The sequence below is a fragment of the Marmota monax genome, unplaced genomic scaffold, assembly GCF_021218885.2.
Source record: "Marmota monax isolate L192 unplaced genomic scaffold, Marmota_monax_Labrador192_F-V1.1 WCK01_AAM20220418_F8-fsc00244, whole genome shotgun sequence".
Classification (NCBI taxonomy): Eukaryota; Metazoa; Chordata; class Mammalia; order Rodentia; family Sciuridae; genus Marmota; species Marmota monax.
This window is the reverse complement of record NW_026692962.1, coordinates 1,091,841-1,109,461: the sequence shown is the minus strand read 5'-3', so window position 1 is coordinate 1,109,461 and position 17,621 is coordinate 1,091,841. Positions and strand designations below refer to the sequence as shown.

Genomic DNA, 17,621 nt, shown 5'->3' with positions numbered 1-17,621 from the left:
CTACACTGCTACCAAAGTAAACTTTCAAAAATACAAACCACACTGGAATGGTGGTGCACACCTCTAATTCCAGTGGCTTGGGAGGCTGAGGCAGGAGGATTGCAAGTTTGAGGCCAACCTCAGCAACTTATTGAGACCTGCAGCAACTTAGCAAGATCCTGTCTCAAAATAAAAAAAAATAAGAAGGACTGAGGAGCCCAGTGTTGTGTTTCATGCCTGTAATCCCAGTGACTCGGGAGGCTGAGGCAGGAGGATTGCAAGCTTGAGGCAGTAAGCAACTTAGTGATGCACTAAGTCACCTAGTGCAACACTGTCTCAAAATTTAAAAAAACTAACTAGATAAAAAGGGCTGGGGGGCATGTTGCAGTGGTTAGACACCACTGGATTCAATCTCCAGTAACACACACACACACACACACACACACACACACACACACACACAGACTGGGAATGTAGCTCAGTGGTAAAGTGCCCCTGGATTCAGTTTATATAAAAAGTATGTAAAAATACATATAATTCAGCTCAAGCCATTCAAGCTGTTCAAAGTCCTCCAACAGCTTCCCAATTGCAAAGAATTCCAAAGCTCTTATCACCACCAATAAGGCCCAAGCTGGTCTGGCTTCCACTAATAGCTCATCATATATAACTCTCTCCTTGCATGGCTGTACTTGATTTTGCCCTTCCTACTATTTCTCAGAATTACCACGTCACTCTGGTACAGACATTAGCACTGGCAGTCCCTCTTTCCAGTAAGCCACATGTTAGAACATCCTCGCTTCATCCAACTTCACATAGATACTGAAAGACTGTCCCAAATTACTATTTCCCCCATTGCCTGTTTTGGTTTTCATAGTGCTTATAAGTTATTTATTTGTTTCTGGCCATCTTCCCCTGCTACAGTGACTGCTTTCATAATCCATCTGATTCATCAGTATGCCCCTGTGATTAAAACAGTAGCTGAACATCATAGGAGCTCAGTCAATGTTGGTTGAATAAACGAATGAATGGGGAATTTTCTTGTCTTCCCATATTCTCCATCCATCTCCTCTTTGTTCCCAATTAAACACTTTAGAAACCATTTAGCTCAACCCTCTTATTTTACAGAGGAAGAAACCTGCCTGCAGAGGTAGACCTGCCTAGTCTTGGGACAACCTCCCACTCCTGCTCCTTTCTACATCACTTCCCCTCACCTTCCTCCATCCACACCCTGCTGCGTCCCAGGGCATGCTATCATGAGCACTGGTAGCTACAGCATTTTTACGAGGCTCTTCTCTTTTATCTTCTACCTTTTGGGGGGTCTCTCTGTCTGCTCTCCTCCTTCTCCTTCTGCCTTTCCTGAGACTCATTCTCAGGGTTCCACTTTTGACCCACCCTCCCCACTTCTCTCCAAGGTACTCATCCATCACCCTGACTTCAACTACCATCAACTCAGCTGAAGAATCTGTACCTGCAGCTCAGATTTCTCCCCTCATCCTCAACTCACACTTGTGCTCACTAGACACATCCATCTAGATGTCTCTGAGCCTCACACACTCAGCATTCTCAACGTAGAAGCCATTCTCCATCAAAATTGCTTTTCCTTCAGTGCTCCCTACTGCATGAATGGTAACAGGCTACCCAATCTGGGAACCTCCTCACTCTCTGTTCCCTTCAAAAAACTTAAAGATGAGTTGAGTCTACTTCTCAAATAATTGTCAAATCTATTTATCTCATTTTCTCTGCTACCTTTTTAGTTATACCTGTCATCACCTCTCACGGGGACTATAACAGTCACCTAATTAGGAATTTTTGAAAACATGGGTCTGAACCCATTAGCAAAGTGTCAAATCACTTTTGTGAATCATAACAAGCTTTTAAAAGACTCTTAGCTGAGTGTGGTGGCTTACACCTCTAATCCCAGCCACTCCAGAGGCTAACGCAGGAAAATCACAAGTTTCAAGCCACACACAGCAATCTAGCAAGACCCTGTCTCGAAATTAAAAATAATAATAATAATAAGGGCAGCAGAATACAACAGACACTGGTATGGCTATATGTATAAATGTGGCTGTATAACCAATGTGATCCTGCAATCTGTACACGTGGAAAAATAAGAATTCATACCCCATTTGAATCAAATATATGATATGTCAAGATCATTGTATTGTCTTGAGCAACTAATAAAAAAAATAATAAAAAAAGAACTGGGGATATAGTTCAGTAGTAGAGAACCCCTGGGTTCAATTCCCAGTATGCCCCATCCCCCCCAAAATCTTAAACTTACATATAAAATCCAAAAAGTAGCAGGACCAAAGCTAGTAGCAACATGGAGACATTTACTGGCAGCTTTTCCTGTTTTTGTAAAGGTCAATTCTGAAAATATTTTCAACAAGGGAGAAAACACAAGCCTGCCCCGCACCATACACTTAACCTGAATGGAGAAAAGTTTATATGAATACCAGTGAGCAGTGTTGTCAAATGCAGTAGAAGTTCACTTTAATGTTATTTACATATATCTCATGATGGTGAAGGAATTCAGTCTGTTTCTAAGGTGCTCTACGTTGCTCAGACCCCTCCTGCCTCCTGCCCTGGATCTTGACCTGGAATCTACCTTTTCTCCTTATTGTCTCTAGCAGCCCTCTTGGATTTGAAAAAGTGGTCAGGTATTCATTTTAGTTTGGTCAGTACAGTTTGATTCTGTGGTTCCATGATCCTGGTCAGGAGCTAAGCTTTCTGAACATGATGGAATTTTCCTCAGTGTCAACAAGTCTAGTAACCACCTCTCCCTCACAGCTTTCTCCTTCCTGCAGTAACTCCTGAATTTGAATAGGAATCATTCCGGGTTGCTCCATCAGTAGCTCTCACCAACTTCCATCTTTCCAGTCTTTGTGAGCATCGCATTCCCAGGACAGTTCCCAGGGCGAACTACATGACCACATGAGGAGAACCAGGCTTCAGAAAGTGGGGAGCTCTACAACTAAGGTTAGTGAATGTCCCACTCACCCCAACACCTCCCAGGCCCCATCTCCCAGCCTGCTGTAATCAGAATTTTTAAAACATGAAATAAAATGGAATAGAATAGAAAATGTCTGACTACAGCACATGTGGTCAGGTCGAGCAGTTATGTACAATTGTATACAAACACGGGGTTTACTGTGGGTCATGCCATGTTATTCTGCCTTTATTTTTGTTGCCCTCTTACTCATTTTCCACCCTGAGAATCACCTTTCTAAAAAGCAAGTGCAATATAGGAAAGGTTAAGTACTGCACCCAAAGTCAAAAGAAGCCGGAGTTGAAATCTGCCTCTGGCACCTCATGGCTGTGTGATCATACATGGGTAACATCAGCAATGACCTTTGTTCTCCCCATATGTTAAGTGGGAAAAGTATCATGAATCCAGGGTCAGGGCCACAGCCAGCCTCACACAAGCCACTTTAAATCACATACTTTTAATCTTTGCCAGAATCCAAAGGTATTTATATTATTTTTGTTTTGTTAATGGAACTGAAGCTCAGAGAAACTAAGTAATTTGCTCATGGTCACATTGCTAGTATGTTTCTGAGCAAGGATTTCATTTCAAGATTCTCCACGTTCTTTCCATTGAGCATGAATTTCTGCTGCCCTATATCTGAGGTTTGTCAGCTCATGACTGACTTCTCAGAGTCACATAACTCAATTAATTGCATATGTATTAAGCATTACTTTTGTACATAACTCAAGTTGGGGGCTATAGGGAAAAGACAAAAGTACGATGTGTACTGCTCTATGGAATGTACATTTAACTTCTAACACTGATAATACAGACCAACAGTCAGTGTGTTGATGGTGCTGACTATATGAAGCATGTTAAGATATTTTCAAATTGTAACATTATTCTATTATAAATTTAAGTTACTCTTAATGAAAGAAATCAATTTATATTTCATACAATGCATCAAGATTCTAGTTTAATGGTATAATTTGTAGATTAAAAATCCATATGGATATGAAATGAATATAAGTTGGTTATTTTAAAATTGAGAGGAAGGTGCCCCTTTTCAGAGATTAAGACTATAGGAATGACACAGTGGTCTCTTGCATTTTTAAAAATAAGCCCCAATGTATTTGTATTTTACCGAATTATCAGCATTTTTATAAATAAAATTGGTCTACTTTCCAATTAAGGACTAATAGGAACCATAAATGGGCATAATTACTTGGTGTCAATTAAAAATAAAAAAATATATTTTTAATAAACATAATTTGCTTAAGACTGCCTAGTAATCATGAAACCAAGTCACTTGGCAATGAGTTTAAAAGCATGTGTGTACAAGCAGCAGGGAGAGAAACTTAATTAACATTACCCTATAGCCCTTTCCTACCTGGTATGCTCCTAAAAGAGAGAGGAGTTTCAATCATAATCTGAGGAAGACACAACTATATTTCTGATATAAAAAATTAATTAATTCTGAATGAAGTTATTCTAACAGTTGTGATCATCCTAAGGTCAAGAATTAAAATCAGAAATATTAATAATATTTATATTTTCTATTTTGTCATCCTTGAACTATGCTCGAAGTTTCTTAGTAGTCAATGCTTTTAGTTTGAAAATAACTTTAAGACAGTTTTTATTCAAGTTATCCATTATTTTTACTTTTTATTATGTTTTTTCAGGAAGTTCCTTTTCTGTAAGCATGTAAGAATAAATATGTAATGGATTGTGAAAAAACAAAGAATTAATAGGAAAGAACATTTTTGGAAAAAAAAAAAACAGTATTCTTTAAAGGGCTCAAAGGAAGCTGCTGGTCACTCGTCAGAACGAGCCGCACCCTTCCACATTTTGTTTACTCTTTCTGCTTTCCCTATTTATTGTTTTAAATTGACTTTCCATTCCTCTAGTGAGCACCATGTTCTAAGCAAAGCTGGGAAATTCAGTTTATATACACAGTACTGACTTATCGGTTTTTCTATCAGGAATTATTTAATACACATAAGGAATTATTTAATACCATGGAAAAGGATGTCATACTGAAGAGCAGGCTCGTGTACTTGGAGAAGACCCTGGAAGGGTGCAGGTGCTTCTGTAGCCCATCTCTGTAGTGTGGAGGAGACAGGAAGACCCAACAAGATGCCCTAGGGCCTTTGCAGTTGTTGATGTAGAAGAGACTCAGTCAGGGTTTCCCTTGAAATATTAAAAAAAAAAAAAAAAAAACACGAGCTATATCATTATCTTGGTCTAACTGATATTTAAACATTATACCCTGTTGTTATCATTTCTGGACACTAAGCTTGTTTCTTAGCTATAACCTCTGAGAACACTCTAAGAAAAAAAATCCCAGGAAGAATTAAGTTTTCAATTTCCTTTCTTTGAATTTCTTTGTTTGCAATAAAATTAATATTAAAGCTTCTAGAAGAAAACCAGCACCACTTATATCCTATTTAGGATAAATACAGCATACATATTTATCTGGAAATCAAAAGTTAATTTTACTGTTGCTATTTTCCATGTGAAAATTTCAAAGGATCCTGGAACATTTCTCAAATAGATGAGACCTTGCATGCAGATACATACCCTCAGAGGTTTGTGATAAATGGGATTCTCTTGTTACTGTACTAAAGGCTTAATTTTTAAAAATTCTCTGAAAAATTATCAGATCCAAGATAAAATACACAGAAAGAATCTTTAAAAACATCATGAAAATGAGACAAAACATTTGACAAGAAAAAGACAACTTGAGCTATAACCCATACAAATCCCCCAGCTGCCTGGGTATTCCCAGGCAGTACAAGATAACAGAATTCCATTCTTGTGATGTGTGGGAGTTGGCACGTATAAAAGAAAGCAGTTTGTGGTTAGTGAAGGCACAATGTGAAAATGTACACATTGTATCATTCTTGTCAAGGAAATGATCCTGGGGTTTAATCCATTGTGAAGGTGTATGGTGCTAGCCCCTATGGGATTGTGAGGTTAAAAGGTGGCCTCTCTTAGGACCATGTTAGTTAAATGTGGGTAACATTAGGTCAGAAACCAAGAACTGGAAATATCCACCAACATAATAGGAAAAGGTCTGCATTATGTGGAATGGAATTAAAATATGAATGTATAAAGGAGCACACATTAAAAAGGAAAATATACTAATGAACTTCACACAAAAAAATAACCAGATTAAAAGTGTTATGTCTTGAAGGAAGTGATAACATTGGTTTATCCAGCATAGTGGGATGAGATGACACAGTATTGGAGAAAATGCTGTCAAAGAGCTGAAGGCTTTGTTATTTGCTTAGGAAATATATAATGAGTGCCTCTTCAGTATATATCACAGCACTACTGTGAAATAATCTTTTAAAAAGCTATGAGATGTGATGTTGTGACCTCACCTAGAGTTTGCATTTTTACAGGAACAATTGGATAGTACAATGATTTTTTTAAGTATTATCAGTTTTCATCCTCTTTAGATATATAAGAAAAATTAATGTGGGGGTAAATTAAAGCAATAGCTGAACTAATGTGGGCTAAAAGCAATTTCTGAAAGAAAAAAATGTATTGCTTTTTCATGCATGAGTGTGTGTGTGTGTGTGTGTGTGTGTGTGTGTGTAAGAGGAGGCAGGGAGCAGGTATGTGTATGTGTGTGGAGGGGGTCATCTTATAGTATAATTTGTTATTTTAGAGAAATTCAGCTTATTATCTATTGTCATCTAGCTTCTATACCTATTAACAGCCATTCTTTAGCTTTTAATCTTCTCAGTTATTTGGCCACTTATTTTGGTGAGGAGAGTCTTTTACCAAATGTCTTGTGTTCCCTTAAATACAGACTTGCTCATGAAAATCACAAATCACTTGGTTTGGTTTATAATTTCAAAGGCAAATTGTTTTGATCACTACATCAAAATTTCAGTCTGAAGCACAATGAATAATTATGCTGAAAAAATAGGTATTACTTTCCCAGTTGATGTTTATCATGTATGATATCATATAAATGCAACATTTCTTATGTGAACAAGCTTGACCACTTATATAAAATAATATCCAATTGAACATTTTACATCTAGTTTCCAAAGTAATTGTGCTGGGTGAAAGAAGTCAGACACAAAAATGTATACATTGTGTAGTTATATTTATATAAAATTCCAGATAATTGCTAAATACTCTACAGAGAGAGAAAATGAATGGATAATTTCCTGGAGGAGAGGGCAAGGAAGTGAGGCAGGAAGAGGTTACAAAGGGACACAATGAGACTTTTGGGGTGCTGGAAATATTTGTCGTCTGGATTGTTAGTGATGGTTTCACAGATGTATACACACACTAAATGTTCTCAAAACTGTACGCTTCAAATATGGTCAACTTGTTGTATGTCAGTTATACCTCAACCCGTTCTAACAAAATTCTAATCTTGATTATCAAGTTATTCTTGTCCAAATGATCTGTGCCAATATAATTAGTACACATTACACATATTTGGGATGAAGGTGAAAAATAGAGAAAACAGAAACCACAGATGTGAGATTATCAAGAGGATGGCTCCTTCTTTTGATGCTGCATCTAGAGGTCAAGCCTCTTGTGACTTATCATCTTCAACTTTTCCAGTAACACTGTTCAGTTTTGCTTTCATCACTCCAGAACAAATAACTTTCCAAGTCCTCACGAAGCACTATTTCCTAGGGTGTTTCGAAAAGCTAATGCCAGAAATGCTAGATAATATCTCCCAGGCCTGGAGCTGCATAAACCATGGAGCAGATTTAGTAGCTTCTATTGATAAGAGAAAAGGAAATGAAAAGCGATGATTCAAGGACAGAAAAGATAGTTTAGTACCTTTATCTTACCATTAATATCTACAAGAAAAACAGTTTTTGAAAGATATGAGTTAAGTGTTCAGGGCATCCCTGCAATCCGTTATTTTCACGCTGCAGCCAAAGTGATATTTTGAAACTGCAAATCTGATCAAGTCACTCCTGCTTAAAATCCTACTGTGGCTCCCTACTGGCTACTGCCTTTAGGAAAAATCCTTAGCATCCCTGGCCAGATACTTCGTGACTTTACCCTCGTCTCCCTTTTCAGCTCATCTGGCTCCATCCTCAGCCACTCTGAATGCCTCCTTTGCTCTCACTCAAGGCTTTTCATGCTGTAACGCAGTTTGGGTTCTCCAGGAAGCAGACTGAGGCAGGTTTTAGTGTTCCGGATGTTTACTAGGGAGTGCTCTTGAGTCAACACCCATGGAAAGGAGGGGGCGGAAGTAGGATTGGGAAGAGGGAGAAATCAAGCTGAGATGCAAGACTGACAGTCTGGGCCAACTGCACAGGGTGCTCTGAAACTGAAATAGCCCATCTGAGGTGGCCTGCGCATGGGAGGAGGGTGTGACCTTGGCCTGCCTGTGGGAGGAAGGGTGTGACCTTGGTCTGCAGTGGGGGGAAAGGTGTGGCCTTGATAAGGCACCTCTCTGCAGCTGAGGCAATGTCTAAGAGACTGGCATCACTGCTACTACCTGGGGCCACATATAAAGGGGGCCCGCCATTCACCCAGGTCATTTCATCTTATCCTTTGGCCACAGGGTCACCCTCACTTCTTCAGACAGGGATTTCCAAATTCCCAAATTGGCTGGCTTCTCCACCAGTACCATGCTGCTCAACTCCATTGTGATTGGCTGCTCACTTCTGTTTTCTTCTCTAAGACAATCACTCCATGGGGATGGGGAAACTTCTGTAGTATTCCTTCTACTTCCTCAGTGCCTGCCTCAGTGAGGGCATACAGCAGGTACTCAGAATACGGACTGAATCAGTGAGTGAGACTGAGGTCTACAGAGTTATGTCCAATTCATTCTGCTGTCCTTCCTATTTCCACGCCCCCCTTCCCTTCATTCTCCTTTGTCTAATCCAAAGAATTTCTATTCTTCCGTGCCCCCCTTATGGTGTGTTAGCCTCCACCTTGTGAAGAAAGCCTTCCCTACTTCTTCTGTGCTACCCCTGATTACCATTTTGTCAGGACACCATGCATACAACTGGACGATAGCTCTAACCCCACTGAGAACTTCATGAAAACACTCTTCTTTATCTTTTGTATCTTACATATTGAGACACTCAATAACTTTCTTCAGTTGACTTGCATGAGAAGAAAAACATCAGATCTCTTTAGAGAGACGACTAAGGGATTGAGGCAATCTGTGATGTGCTTGCAAAACAATACATAGAGTTTGGTAAGCTAAAAAGTCATTCTTTATTGCCCTTTTATTTTTAATTTAACTATCACATCTGTATACAAAAGCACCCAAAATATTAGTGTGCTACTCAATGAACTGTCATTAAACAAAGACTTGATCACCAACCAGGTAAAGAAATAGAACATTGTCAGAGTCCCCCTCCTGAAATCTCAATCATCCACCTTTATCACAGACTTTTCTTTTTACTATAAATTGTATCTGAGCCTTAAGTGTTTATTCCTCTGAGAAATAGATAACTGTCCCACCTTGCTTTCTTTATGGGCTACCATGGCAATTGGTTGACAGTCATATATGAATACCCTGTCACTGGCATAGATTTTTAAAACTGTCATCTTCTTAAAGAAACACACACATTTAATACCCCACATCTAAGCTTTGATGCCTCCTTTATGACTTTTATTTCCATGGGCCCCACTTCTTCCTTATCTCCTTTTACTGTGTATTCTTTCCCCCATATTCTTCCTAATTAAAACAGTTTACCCACTTCCTTGTAACTTCTGACCTCTCTTCACTTCTTTTTTTTTTGGGGGGGGGTGTCCTGGGGATTGAACCCAGGGGCACACTTAACTACTGAGCCACTTCCCCATGTCTTTTATATATTTTATTTTAAATAAGATCCAAATGTAACTTCTTCCCTTAGTTCAGAGGGCTAAGATATATAAAGGGAACATGTGTTCAGATGGGTCAAAAACTGAGTAGAAAAGATGACAAATTTAGAGAAAATGACTTCCTTTTCTGGGTGACAGGCAAAAAAAAATATGAAGAAACTGAAACTACTTGACCACATCAAAGGGTTAATAGTAAGAGTTGTACTCGGGTACATGTGTCCCAGTGATATAAACAATGCTGTTAGAGAAGCTACAATTAACTGAAATGCTATTTCTTAGTCAGTGTAGAAGGAAAAAAATTAATAATCACGAAAACTGACTACTTCTCTGGAAATGTCTCATTTCTGTATATGTCACTGTAAGTGAGCCTTTTCTTTTTCATTATGTTCAACGGTTCTTTCCATTTCTTGTCAATCTCGTGTCATTTGAAGAATAGATATCTGCTGAAATTTGCAATTACAAGGCATTGCATGCAAGGAATAAAAGTGTTCTGTTAAATCTTAATAAGATGAAATCGTGGCAAGGATGTGGTGAAAAAGGTACACTCATACACTGCTGATGGGACTGCAAACTGGTGCAGCCAATATGGAAAGCCGCATGGAGATTTCTTGGAAAATTGGGAATGGAACCACCATTTGACCCAGCTATCTCTCTCCTCGGTCTAAAACCAAAGGACTTAAAAACAGCATACTACAGGGACACAGCCACATCAATGTTTATAGCGGCACAATTCACATTAGCTAAACTGTAGAACCAACCTAGATGCCCTTCAATAGATGAATGGATAAAAAAAATGTGGCATATATACACAATTCTTACTCAGCAATAAATGAAATATTACTCAGTAATAAAAGAGAATAAAATCATGGCATTTGCATGTAAATGAATGGAGTTAGAAAAGACAATGCTAAATGAAGTTAGCCAGTCCAAAAAAACCAAATGCCAAATGTTTTCTTTGATATAAGGAAGCTGATTCATAGAAAAATAGGGAGAGGGAGCATGGGAGCAATAGAGGAACTCTAGATAGGGCAGAGGGGTTGGAGGGGAAAGGAGGGGGCATGAGGTTATTAATGATGGTGAAATGTGATGATCATTATTATCCCAAGTATAGTTATGAAGACACGAATTGGTGTGAATATACTATGTATATAACCAGAGATATGAAAAATTGTGCTCTATATGTATAATAAGAATTATAATGCATTCTGCTGTCATATATAAATAAAAAAATCTTAGTAAGGTGCCTCTAAATATATTCAGAACTTAAAAATTTGTACTGATACATATCTATCTACATAGATATGTATATCTATATATGTATATATATATGTATATCTATATCTATGTATCAGCCTTTATATTATATATACTGTTATATAAAGGATGAAAAACTGATCCAAGAAACTCAGAGCCAAGAATCAGTGCTGGGATCTGATAGTGTTCACACAATTTAACATTTCAGTCAAGTATCCAAAGTAAACTATTCTTCCCATTTGGAAAAAAAAACTACAAATGTTGATGCTGATACCAACATGGTTTTTAATATCACATTTGTCTATATAAGTAATTGTCTCCCTAGTAAATTTCAGGAAACTCAAGGAAGAAAAAATGTCTTATTCATCCACAACACTGAACATGGAGCCTAAAAGAGAAGGTGTTTCAAGCTTCTTAAGTTTGAAAATTTCAGTGTCGTGTTCCTTTTCTCTCTCTCATTGGCTACTCCCAACAGTTATGAAATTTAGTAGATTTCACCTCTGAAGAGAATGTCTTTTAATTCTTTCTTCATAATTCCCAACACTATACCCAAGTCCACACTCTTCATCTGTTAGACTGATCTCTTTCCTGGTCCCTGTGTCCCTCCTATCTATCCATCTGTTCCAGTCTATCTTCCACTCAACCCTGGGAGATAACTTATTTGTTTTCTTTTTGTAGTGTGTGCATGCTGGCAAGTGCTCTACCACTGAGCTACACCCTCAGCCCTGGTGTAGCTGGGGTTCATATAACAAGGGGAAAGGGAATTTTTTTGAGTATCAACTATATGCCAGGTACAATGTTGAAGATTTATACTCAGGTTATTTAATCATTATAATACCTATCTGCAGCAGGATTGTACTGATATGGTATTTCTACAAAATGCGATTTAAGTAGATTAAGTGTCTTTCTGACACTAACTACCTTCCTAATAGTGTCCCTCTCTTGCAGGTCATATTATCTTTTTGACTAAAAGAAAACCACTAATGAATTTTTTTCACTACTGATTCTAATTTACAAAATAAAATATAGGGTTTTGTCTTAGCATACAAAGAAAATAAAATTATGTATTTCTACTCACTTATCAAGACTTTGCCTCTACTCCTATGGGGTACTATAAACTCCAGTTGGTCTGGACACTCACAGTTTCTCAGACTTCCAGCTCATTCCATGATTCTGTGCCTTTTGCATGTGCTGGTTTCTGTCTGGAATGACTTTTCTTTGGCTAGTGCATTCCTGTTTAACCTTTAAGACTGAGCACATGTAAGTCAACTGCTCAAAGGCTTTAGTGACTTCCCCAGCAACCAGTTGCTGGATTTTGTTGATCACACAAATATAGTAACACATTCTACACACATTATAACCCCCTACTAAGTGACCCTGCTTGTGTTTCTGACTTTCTCACTGTAATGTCTTCATGAACTGCATAGTCATTAAAATTTGTATCTCACACACATTATATAAAAGTTTTCACTGAAGAAGAATGGAAGGATTAAATGATGATAAGAGAAAATTAATTTTTAAGAAACTCCCAGGAAACAGCTTAGAGACATGCTTTCTAATAAATGCTATCTGCTTGCATAGTCCTCAAAATGTGATTGTTTCACCAGGCATTTAGGAAAATCATTAAGAAGATACAATTAGTAGAAAGCAAAACTATTAAACTTAAACAATGCAGCAATAATAACAGCTAACATTTATTGTTCAATTACTGGGTACTAAGAACTATCCTATTTGCTTTTATGAGCAAACTCATTCAACCCTCACAACAATACTATAAGGTATTATGAACCCCATTTTAAAATTGAGGAAACTGAGGCACAGAAAAGACTCCTCATGAATACATACAGTTTATTAAGTGGCAAAACTAGGATTGAAAGCAGTTAGTCTGGTTCTAGAGCCATATTCTTAACTTCTATACTATATTAATAGAAAGTCATAAAAAAATTACTTTTTCAGAAAGTTTAAAATTTTCAATCTCTGTTCTAATTTTTGAAAGATAGTTTCAAATCAGAAAGACTTTATATATGAATAACCAGAAATGCTACTTAAAACTAAGCTAGGTCAGAAGAAAGTTTATGATTCTATTGAGTATGGTTACTGAGGAAGAATAAGACCCAAATTGTAAGAATTAAATTGAAAGAATACAACCTAACACGCACCTATCAAGTGAGCATCTACATAATATATGTCTAGAACTAGGGTACAAGCTTTGGGAATCCAAAAGAACTATAATATGTTTCTTATTCTAAAATGTAAATAATTACTGAAAAAGATATGACTCTTACAAAGTAATTAGAATAGATGATAAATAATAAAACTCATGTAGTACAGGCAATAAATGCAATTATACAACAATATGTTCAATATGCAAGTTATTTTATTTTTAGAAATAATTTTGAACATTAAACTGGAAATTCTTTTCTCAAATGCTTCAGAATCATTCCCATAACAGAAATTTTATGAAATAAAATTGCTAGTAGCATAAAATTTCATAGGAATTAAGTTAAGAAACAAAGAACAAAACTGAAATACTAAGTTCTAGACTGACTTTTGACTATAAAGAAACAACAACAAATGAGCAAGCTTTGTTTCATGGTATGACTAAAATGGAATAGCATTAGGAAAACTGGCTCAGGAAGTCAGAACACAATATCAATCAGTAAGACTTTCCATACCTTTCTAGTCACAGGAAGTCTTAAAATATCAGTCCATTCAGCTTGCATGTGTAGCAAAGGTAAAATTTCTATTGAAAATATTTCATAAGATACAAACGATCTGCTTCATCAAATTCAAGTTAATCTTTTTTTGTTATGGTTTGATTTTTGGCAGTACTAGGGATTGAACCCCACGAAGCTTTACCACTTAGCTACAACCCCATTTCTTTTTTATTTTGAGACATGATCTTGCGAAATTACCAAGGCTGGCCTTGAACTTATTTCTTCCTGCCTCAGCCTCCTGAGTTGCTAGGATTACAGGTGTGTATCACCATGACCAGCTTATGTATTAATTTTATTTATAAATGTCATTTTATAGTAGGAGTGTGCATATAAAATACATGTGAAGTCTTATCAAAGCTGAATGGAGCCAGGCGCAATGGCACCTGCCTATAATTCCAGCAACTCAGGAGGCTGAGGCAGGAGGATCACAGATTCAAGGTCAGACTCAGCAACTTAGCAATACCTATCTCAAGATAAAAAAAATAAAAAATAAAAAAGACTGGGTATGCCGGGCACAGTGGTGCATGGCCATAATTCTAGAGGCTCAGGAACCTGAGACAAGAGGATTGCAAGTTCAAAGCTGGCCTCGCCAATTTAGAAATGCCCCAAGCAACTCAGATACCCTGTTTCTAAATAAAATATAAAAAGGGGCTGTGAATGTGGTTCAGTGGTTGAGTGCCTCTGGGTTTAATCCCCAGTACTGGGGGGTGGGGGGAATGAAAGAAGAAACTATAAGATGAAAAGCAAGGGAAAGGAAGGAAATAAAAAATCTTTTCTCTTGGATTCAGTGTTAAAGGTTTCATGCTTGCTGAAATGATAATTGTAGAAATATAACTACATAAGTAGTAAATTTGCAAGTATGCTTTTAGAAGATGCCAGTGCATTTTTGGTTATTCATAGAGAAGAAAAGAGAGGAAATCCCTGACCAGTCCCCAGCTGGTCAAACTATTCCAGTCCAGAAGCCAGTCATGTGAATAAAGAAACTTTCAGATGGTTCCAGCCTCACTTGTCATTTTTCTGCAACCGTTTGAAGGACCAAAGGGAATAAATTGTCCCCAGCTCTGTCAACCCCAGAAAAAATGAAATAACAATAAATTATTGTTTTAAACTCCTAAGCTTTGGTATAAGTTACAACAATGAATAACTGGAATATGTAATAAACATCTGAAGACCTGTATGATAACTTCACAATTAATTCATAATACTTACTGTAAAATTCAGCCCTGCTCTATCATTCCAGAAATTTAACTGTTTATACCCACATATGTATATACATATATACAAATGGTGGGGAAGGTAACAAGAATACCCAAGTGAAGAAACTATATTGCAAAACAGTATCCTTGTGCTCTTCAAGAAGGAAAGGGAGTTAGGATAGAATTCAAGCAGAGGGCCAAGGCCTTGTGACTGAAAGTGATTTTAGAACACTTGTTACATGTGTATACATATATACATATATATACACATATGTATGTATATATTATCATATATTTAACTGAATAATATCACTATACTCCACTTATTTTACTGGGCACAAAAACAAATTGTTAAATTTTATTGACATTTTAAGGGCTATAAATGATGCGGTAAAAGTAACACACATACAAATATATGTTTATATTAATAGAAAGATATTTACATATTTTAATAGACTTTACAGAAATTCTAGACTCATGGAAAAATTACTGTCATTTGAAGTATAAATGTATATTTATTACCTCCACAGTATAAATGCTAAAAAATTATGATTAAGAAAACTTTCAGTTTTGTACATTAAACAGCTATTAAAAACTTACAAATAGAAAAAAATGGTGAAATAAATTGATATCAGATGAAAATCCATAAGGTGAAATAAAATTACATCCTACGGAGAATCAGGAAAGAGTAAATCAGTTGGCTCAATGAAGATTATCTTTTTTTGATGGAACAAATAGTTTCAGTTTTTTGAATTATGCAAGGCAGAATAAGAGAGATTAGATTATGACATATTTTTTTGTCTTCATAACAGTACTTTTGCACTGGCAATAACTTCAACAGAATTGTTGTTATTTAATTCAATTTAGGTTATGAATGCTTTAATAAAGAGGTCCAATTTGGTAATTATTCATATCTTTTTTTCCCCTTTTTTTTTCTTTTAGGGGTTACTGAGGATAAAATTCAGGGCCTGCATATGCTCTAGGTAGTGCTCTGTCACTGAGCTAAATCCCCACCCCAATTATTCATATCTTGAAAAATTGTTTTATAAAGCCATGTTTTTTCAGTTTTGGGGATAGAATATAGGCTCTCACATAGATTAGGCACACATTAAGCCACTAAGTCACATCATCAGTCCTGAAGCAGAATTCTAACCCCTCAAAATATTTCCTCAGGATGTTAAAAAAAACCTACAAAGTTGTGTATAATATACATACATAACTTGTATATTTGAGCCAACATTAAAGCATGTATAAAGAAAAGGTGAAAGAATTAGAAAAGCATTAATTACTCAAGACACATTATAAATAAATACCATATTCTTTACTTATGCTTCTGAGTTTGTGTATAAATTGCTTTCCAATCCTCCATCTATCATCTCTATATTTTTATTTCTGATCTCTTAGTACTCCTTATGTATGTAAGTATATATATGGATAGGTAGATATTGATACATATTTTTCCCATGGGGGATTCTTTAAGGTTTTCAGCAGAGGGGCCAGATAATAACATTATGATAGCTTTTTCAACATTCTTATTAGTAAGATGTCAATCAATTTTAAAGAAAGTTATTTCTCTTGGCCTTTGAGTTATTTAGCATTCATAATATTAGTCTTATCTTGGTAAGAAAATACTAATCTAAAAGCCAGGAAACATGATATTATTCTTGGTTCTATTACTGATTTTTCAATCTGACCAAATACGTAAGTTTTTTTGTTTAAAAATAAATTTTAAAATGACTCAATTGCTTTAACTCTTTTTTCTCCAAGTAGTAACATTTTAAAAACTAAGGACAGAGGATGACTGATAAAATTAAATGTTAAATTGATGGAGGTTACTCTTGTACCTATTCCCTGATCCAGCATTTGTTGAGACACACTAGATACTAGGCAAGTGCCAGGAATCTGCTGCCTCCAAAGGCTTGCCATCCAGTGGACAGCACCGCCCCCCCAATGTCAGATAAGCTCAGGTTTGCCGCCAAAGAAGTTTTGGCATCAATCCTGAAATAAATTTGATTTTCAGAGCTTCTTAGATTTTGGAATTGCAGATAAGGGAGAGTAAATTTGTATTATGGTGTCATACATACACATTTTTGGATAGATATAAGAAAGGAGTGCTGTGTCACTGCATGAGTGTAACACCCACCCAGCTGGCGGGAAAAGGAGGGCCTACAATAGGAGTTGCTTCCCTGTGTCAATGAAATAAAAAGATAACACTGTATTCCTGTTCTAGGTTGCTATGAGTGGTTTTGAGGAAAACCATTGCCTGATGGAGAAATTTGAGACCACAGTTGAGCCTTTTCACTTTATTACACTATAAATAGTCAGATATTTCTTCTTTCAAAGTTAACAAGGAAAACTTTATTTGGTCTATGCAATTCCCTTACTCTTACAACTTGTTAAAAATTGCACATAACACATTAAATAACAATGTTTTCATTTAAACACTCAAGTATTTCTTGCATGTCAATGCTATAGTTCAAGGCTTTTAATCCTTTCTTAAACTTTTCAGTTACCCTCTCTGTAGTTTGAGCTATACTCTACCATACCCCTCCATACAGAGTGGTCTTCTCACTCCTTTGCCTGAAAACTTGTAAGAATTTCTCACTGGAAAAAAAATTACATATAAAATTATCTATCTATCAAATACATATATTTTATGTATCTATCTATCTAATG

At 36.5% G+C, this 17,621-nt stretch overlaps 1 long non-coding RNA gene across 2 annotated transcripts in view; it reads left to right on the top strand.

The window, feature by feature from the left end:
- LOC124097763 (uncharacterized) overlaps window positions 1-17,621 on the top strand; it is an 81,482-nt gene that overhangs the window by 8,204 nt on the left and 55,657 nt on the right. For both annotated transcript variants that reach the window (XR_009227500.1, XR_006853358.2), the window contains exon 3: window positions 2,773-2,961. This is a non-coding gene — a long non-coding RNA (uncharacterized LOC124097763). The remainder of the gene's footprint in view (window positions 1-2,772; window positions 2,962-17,621) is intronic.